This window comes from Falco peregrinus, chromosome 1 (genome assembly GCF_023634155.1).
Source record: "Falco peregrinus isolate bFalPer1 chromosome 1, bFalPer1.pri, whole genome shotgun sequence".
NCBI lineage: Eukaryota > Metazoa > Chordata > Aves > Falconiformes > Falconidae > Falco > Falco peregrinus.
In genome coordinates, this window is record NC_073721.1 from 95,314,547 (window position 1) to 95,322,057 (window position 7,511).

General features: G+C 52.4%; 1 long non-coding RNA gene across 1 annotated transcript; it reads left to right on the forward strand.

Annotated features, from left to right (window-relative positions):
- Window positions 1-3,455: 3,455 nt before the first annotated feature.
- Window positions 3,456-6,332, forward strand: LOC114013732 (uncharacterized). The gene is made up of 2 exons (XR_003556880.2): window positions 3,456-5,323; window positions 5,954-6,332. It is a non-coding gene; the product is annotated as an uncharacterized LOC114013732 (long non-coding RNA).
- The last annotated feature ends 1,179 nt before the right edge of the window (window positions 6,333-7,511 follow it).

A 7,511-nucleotide genomic window follows, 5' to 3' on the forward strand; every position in this document is an offset into this window, starting at 1 on the left:
CAATGATAGTCAGTGTTGGGCCTTAATTCCCCCCCAAATTTGACACCTGTTGATGCACTGTGTTGGAATGAGCTCTGCAGAGTCATTGAATCTGGCTTTTGCCAGCACATTATCTTTGTGCGTGGGCATTAGATCAAAACCCATTTATCAACGCAAGATCACAATCACTTGGCTCCAACGGAGAGAAAATCCCTCCTGGCCTGGAAAACATTGGCAGCAGGTTGGCAGAGGAGGCAGCCGGGCAGCTTTCAGCCCTCCTCCTGTGTCGAGGCTTGGCTCTGCTGCCATCAGTCCTTCCCTGGAAAGCTCTTGCCTGGTTGGCGGTGTCAGCCAAAACATCGACATGCCCTGATGTCTGTCGTGTTTTTTTCTAAGCATTTGGCACAAATGTGCCTCCTGCTGAAATCACTCAGGTATCTCTTCTGTATTTGGACAGGGATGAGCATCTTCAGTGCAGGCCTGGATCAGTGATCCTGTTCCTCAGGAAGACTGGCAGGAGACCAGGCTACCCAAAATGTTTTCCAGCACTTCCGAGCAGGTACCAGGAGGATTCTCCTCTGCCTGGGAGGACAGCTGAGAGCAGACCCTGCTGGAAAGAAAAGTCTAGTCTGCTGCTGTAACAAGATCGTTTGGGCATTTTCCTTCAGGTGATGCTACTCAAGGCCATCTTAGGCTGGTCAAAGCAAAAGTCTGTGTCCTGCCAGCTGGTGGGATGGAGACAACTGCTGTTCTCCCTTTCTTATGTGCAAATCAGCACATCCCAACCTCATTCTCAAACTTCCATCTTCCTTGAAGCACCGACACCAACAGAGCTGGATTGTGTTCAAGGCTAGCCACCTCATGCATCTAATAAAAAGCCCCTGTAGGTGTGCATCTTCTCTCTGGCAACAAGGGATGCAGCAAAGAACGGTGGGACCCCCATGTCCACAGCCTGGCTATCAACAAGGTCAGTGGTGTCAGGATCTCCTGGGCTGGAGAAGCTGCACCAGGAACCTCATGCTAAATGACTATGGAGCCATCATTTGTGAACCTGTCTTTTCCTGTTTTGAAATGATGAACACGTTTGGTCTCCACAGTATCCTGCCCAGAAAATTCCACAATTTAGTGATGGGTCTGTTCTTCAGTCAGTTTTAAACCAGACACTTGATAACTCCTTCAGCTGCCTTAGTTCTTGTATTTTGAGAAATGCCAAATCACCTTCTTCACACCTCTGGCAGCCCCTCGTTGGTCCCTGCTGTGGGCTAGACCTGGTTTTCATAGTGTTTCCTGCCAGCATGCCTCTGTGCCTTGGCCATTTCCAAACCACATGTGGAGTATTTCACTCTGAGCCCTGCTCCCAAGTGAGGGATGTCTGCAAAAGGAAATCAAGGCATTCCTGCAATATTTATCATACAGGGAAGTTCAGCATCTGTTGTTTCCTCTGAAGCTCCCCAGGACCAGCCTTCAGCTGCTTTTGCAGGTCACCTGTGTCACTTCGGAGCTGCTGCTCCACTGAGCTTCGTGGCTGCCCAGAGAGAGGGTGACATCAGCACCTCTGAGAGCTGCTCTGCATCCTGGGGCTGTCCCGTCGTGCAATGTGGTGCTGTGGTAGCACAAGAAAGTGTTGAGGGATGTAAGCTCATCTACTGTGATTTATTTTCTTTCTTCACCTGCCTTACAGAAATCCCCACCCAAAACCCTCACAAATTCTGGGGTTTGGTGCCTGCCTTCTTGTCTCTTCTCTCCTGTTTGTGGTTTCTGCACAGGACCAGGTTTTCACTGCTCTGATGGCTCTGGGGAGTGTAAGCTGTGGCAATCGCTGCCAGTATTTGGATGAGAACCTGCTTCTGGTGGGTCTATTTCCCTCATCCTTGAGATAGTCAATACTTCTAACCTCCTTCTCACCCCATTAGAGCTCCCCCCTTGCACTTTATCTCCCAAGTTAATTTGTCTTGTGTCATCTGCTCACTCTTGCCATGCAATTTTCTTCAAGGCTGATGAGGAAGCACCTGACAGGAATCCTTTCCCATCTAAGTACCTGCAGACCTTCATCAGTAAACCCAAAAAAGCACTGCCAGATGAAGGTTCTGGAGCCTTATTTTATCAGAAAGCTTCTCTGGCTTGCAAATGTTGCTGACTCTGACATCCCAAATCCACCCAAATGCTTCAAGCATCCCAGGGGATTGCTCAACAGGGATGGAGCTTGATCTCAGAGAAGGTATCCCGCCCTCAAGCATCCCCTTCAGCTCTGCAGCATCCCATGGGGCACCTGTACCACCGCAGGGGTGAATGGGGTGCCCCATGGGAAAGACTGGGGCCCTATGGCTGGCTGAGGCTCTGATGGGGTGCTCACTGCTTTGCATCCAATGGAGCACCCAAGGGTGTGTTTATTCTTGGCACTGACTGGCTGTGTCTCAGGTTTTGCCCTCTCTCATTTGCCGGTCTGAGATGTCTCATTCGGTCTTGGAGCTGCTCTGAATTGCAAATCCTGCTTCCAGTCCCTGATCCCAGCTTCTGTGTCACTGTATAATTCATGGCCCCAGGGACAAGGGGTTCAAATACAGCCCAGAAGGAGTCATGGCACGGGGAGGGGAGAGGAGAGCAACGAACGTGTCTGGGAACGTAACACCCTGCTTTTAGCTGATAGACCATGGCCATGATTTGAGCTGTGTGCAATGCATCACCATCTCCCTCCGAAGCAGGATATGATTAAGATGGTGTTTTTCTTAAAAGCACCGTGCCAAACAGGGGTCTCTGGGGTGGGAGGCACGGTCTGGTGGGGCAATATCCAGTGTACTGCAGCCAGGCCAGCCACTGCAGGCTCCTCACCCACAAGTTTGGCATTGTCAGGCTTTCCGGGCAGTTTTCAAAGTCTGAGGATAATTAGCTGCAAGGGACTTCTGCCAGCACTGGGGGAATTGTCTTGGAAGTGATGGCTAAATGGGGAGGAAGAGGAGGAGGGGCCACCCTTCCCACGCAGCCCAAGACACAGTACCCCTCTATTCCCAGTCTGAGAGTAACATGCACCATGTGTGGGGGATGCTCTTTCAAGATGCTCTCCAGCTCGCTGGCTGGCTGGGGGATGGCCATCATGCAAGCGCAGCTCAGTGTCACCGCCACGACAGCAGAGGTGTGGGAGGAAAGAGCTTTGTCCCTATAAATTTAATTCCTTTACAGGCAGTGTCACCTTGGGGCTGGCAGGTAGCAGCAGCTGGAGAGCTGGGCTGTAAATCACTGCTGCCCAGTGTTTTTCGGCTGCTCCCCCTGCTTTGGGTCCATCAGCGGTGAATCAGAGTGGCTCCAGATGACAGTGCTCAGGTTGCTCACCCATGTGTGTTTCCAGGATTTACAAGTACAGGGGTGAGAGGTTGAATAGAAACCAACTGCTCTGCTAACTGGGGAGGCTGCAGCTCTGGGAGGAGCTGGGGAGGGGCATGGTGTGCCCTACGGGGGAGGTGGGGGGAGACGCAGGTGCCTCTGTGCGGGGACCGGGCACAGCTTTGCTCTGAAGGAATCAAGTGAGATGGAGCTGTGCCTTTGGGAAAAAGAGGGGGAGAAAAGAACAATCCAGTCTTTGAAGAGATTCTGAAAATAACTGATTTTTTTTCTTTCTTCCTTTTCTCTTTGCCTCCTTGTTCTCTCAGACGTGTGGGATGGGGAGGTCCCATGGGCTGGGGGCAGTCTTTGCTTTGAGAAAGAGGAGTTGATGGCAAGAGCAGGAGCACAGGGAGGGGAGATCCTACTGCAGGCCCCCAGGGGATTCATTCAGCCCTTCTCTGTTTGCCCTTAAAATGGGCACAACAGGATGATTTGGGTTTCCTGGTGTTTTGCAAGGATACATTTTTTACATGTGATGTTTTCAGTGACCTCAGTAATACTTGTTGATGCAGAGAGCTGGCACTTGCTGCAGTCAACAGGATGGGTAGCATCTCTGGATGCTGGATCAGGTCCTGGATGTGGTCTTGGGGGGTGGCTGGTGTCCCTCTGAGCCCGCAGACCTGCCTGGAGACCGGTGGCTCTTCTGATATGTCACATCTCCCCTCCAAGGCTTGAGCTATTCAGCAGATACATCTAACAGGAATGCAAAGGGGACTGGGAAAGCAGCTTCCCCGCAGGACAGAGGGGTCTGGGCTGGGACCAGCAGCCAGGCTGCACAGACCTGGGGGCGAGGAGGAGGCAGGCGAAAGCAGACCCTACATCCAGCCCACTCCTCCTCCAGGAGCAACTGGGAAGTTTCAAGCTCCTGCCTGGGAGGTGCAGGGCTGGGTGCCCCTTGCCCCACCAGACCCTGGCTTATCTGCAGCAAGGACTGGGGGTCATTTTAAGCCCTTGTTGATATGACTTACCTGTGAAGCTCAGGGAGGAAAGCAGAGCCAAGCCAGTCTGGAAACAAGATGCAGCAAGTCTCGCAGCAGAGTCCTGAAAATCCTCTGATCCATATTGGGGTGAGAACTCGGGGGGGATGACAGCAGAGCAGAGCTGCTTCAGCTCTTCTGGGTCAGGAGCAGCAAGACACCTTTGTGGGTGCTGAGATGCTCTGCAGGAACAAAGGCTGACCTGAGCTGCGAGGAGAGGACATGTGAAGATAGGAATGTGGGGGATTCCGTGCTATTGCTTGAAAAAGCCCAGAGGAGGCAGAGCTGAAATCTCATTTGAAGCTCTGCTTCATGCTCTTTTTTTCCTGATTTTAATTGTTATTTATCTGAAGCCTCAAATTCTGCCTTTATTTCATATTTGTGCCTCTTTGTGAGGCCCTAAGAGTACAAGTCTCTGGGCCTTGGAGAGGCAGAGTCAGCGTGGTGGTGGGGCAAAGGATGTACCAGCCTGGGCATGGGTAAAGGGACCTCTTTATCCCTCAGCCTTGGATGGGGAGCTCTCACAGCTCGGCATAGGGCAACAGTGAGTGGGACATGTTTGTGTGTGGTGGTGCCAGGGTTCTGTGTGCCCTCTCTTAAAGTTATTAATAAAAATCATAAATGTATCAAGATCAATCCCTGTGACAGCTTGGCTCAATACTTCAGTGCTCTCTTCTCACCCGTCTCTTTGAAGGGATTATTTTAATATGCACATTGCCCCTCAGACATATGTAATGAGAGGTCAGACCGGATCCTGCATGCTTTTTGTCTGCAAATAACGTGCCTGCAGCCGTGCTTCTTCCTTTCTCCCTCCTTGCAGGTCTGGCAGAAGATTCCTCTGTAGCTTCTCAGCTCCCGGGCACCCATGGTGCATCCCAACCTCATGCTGTGTCAGCTGCTGTGACTGGAGAAAAGCCATGCACTGAGGGCAACAGCCCTGTGCTGGGGCTGTGGGGCCAGAGAAGACCCCAGGCCACCTCCCCCCATAGGTGAATGTCCCTTCCCTGATGGGTGGGATGGTCATGGGGAAGGTGAGGATGAAGCTTTCCGTTTTAGCCCAAGCCAGCGGTTGGATTTGGCTCAGATTGGAATGGCTGGGCAGATAGTGTTGATCTCTTGGGAAAGCTCATCTGAGAAGGTCCCTCTTCCTCCATCCACTCCCATGGAGGACATGCCCATCTTGCTGCCAAACTGGAGCTTGCCCTGAGCTACCTGCTCACCCTGTGCCAGCCCTGCAGGATGCTCTGCTCCTGGCCCTGGTGGATTTGGGGGTGGGGTCCCATGGCAGCGAGGCTTCTGGGGGAGCTGGAGTTACTGGTGGCATGCTGCACCCCAGCAGAGCTGGGCGTGGGCTTGCAGGGGGCCTGGGATAGTGGCCACGGGTCACAGCAAGTGGCTGGTTTCCTTCTTTCCATCACAGGCTAGAGGGCTGGGGCTTGGTTTTGTTTGTTTTTCTCATCCTTGTTTGAAAACTCATTTACTTTAATAACAGCTCTGCTGATGTTTGAAAGACAGGTTTCCCTTTTCTGAGCAATTGCTTGTCTCAAGAAGCAGACTCGGTGGTTCAGGAGGAGGAGGAGGGAACCCCATGTGATTATTTTTTTTTTCCCCCTTTGTAGACATCCTCTTCAGCCATACCCACTCATCGTGGAGGGGCTGGAGCAGCCCAGCTGCAGGAAAGAGCCGTGCCATCAGCATTTTGTGGAAATGGTGATGTCACACCTGTACAATGATTTGGGAAAAAGGTGGTAGCTCACGGAGAGCTGATGACAGGTACTCTGTGGCATGACAGAGAAGCGTGACCCAGCCTCGGCACACGTGATGCAGCAAGCATGGGTGCACGGGAGTCATGGGGACCTGAGATCAAAGCCACAGCTGCACCAAGCTTTCCCGGCTAGATGTGGTTTTCAATAAAGGAACTGGGCAATTATTGCTCTACAGCTCCACAGACTATATGCAAATAATTATTAAATTATTATTAAATTATTATTAAATGATTGAGAAGGTGTGAGGAAGAATTTGCACCAGGTGGCTCAGCCTCAGCACCAGGGATGTTACACCTTGATGGGAAGGGAGGTTGGGCAGTTAGCCCACCTGAAGAGGGGCATCCCGAACACCAGGACACCCATCATTTTGGGGTAAGACTATCTTTGAGAAGATGTTTACCGTCCCAGCGTGAAAAATAGGATGTGATGAAACACAGAAGACTATCTCCATGTCCTCAACTGCCACCCCATTATTTCCAGGTCACTGGGAAGGCTGTGAGAAGGGGCTGGCACAGGAGCCGGTGACAGCCCTCTGCAATGGTGGCAGCTTTAGGGTGACAGCAAACCATCGCCATCACAGCCCTATCCCTTAGCTGGGTTCTGCACTGATGCAATGCACAAACCCCATAGCGAGGGTGTCTATGGTAACTTCAGCCTGCTTTTTGTTTTTCTCCAAAAAGGATGGCAATAGTAAAGTCAATAAATAAGCCAAAATATCCTCAAGCAACTGTTGTACAGGCTGGAAGGGGGCACACACTCCAGCTTTCCCTCCTGGCTGCAGCGTTCACCTTGACCAGACTCTCTAAGGGTACATAAGCCACCAGCAGAGAATTAATTGGGTAAATTATGGTTTGTCAAGGAAAACTTTCCAGAAATGCCTTCCCCATAGCACTTCTGCAGGGCTGGTTGGTGCATAGCTGGGCTGGGAGCAGAGAGCTGGGGGATATCTAAAGGATGTTTTGGAGGACCCTCTCATTAAGGATGGTTTTGGGGTCAGCCCTCCTGTTGGGCTTATTCAAGCGTGGACCAGGGGCTTTTGTGGCCCCTTGGGACAAGACCCTGTGGAGATGTTCTCCATGGAGGAGACCATGGAGTGGGTCTGTGGGCATGCGTGAGCCAGAGGACTAAGCCCCCTCCAGCGCCGTGGGGCCGGGGAGTGCCGGCTGTGGGGTGGAGCGGCTGCCGGGACAGGTGAGGTGCAGCTGGCGGAGGGCAGGGACAGGCAGAGCCGGCTGAGCCGCTTCCCACGCGTGCATGCAGAGACGCCCGCCGTGGTGGCTGCGGGCTGGAGGCAGCGGTGAGGGGCCATGGCGGTTTCTCCTGGGCTTCCTTTGTGTTCACCCCATGCTGGTGAGAGCAGAGTATGGTGGCGGGGCTCTGGCTGCTGACCCCCCCTCGGGGTGGGTTTATC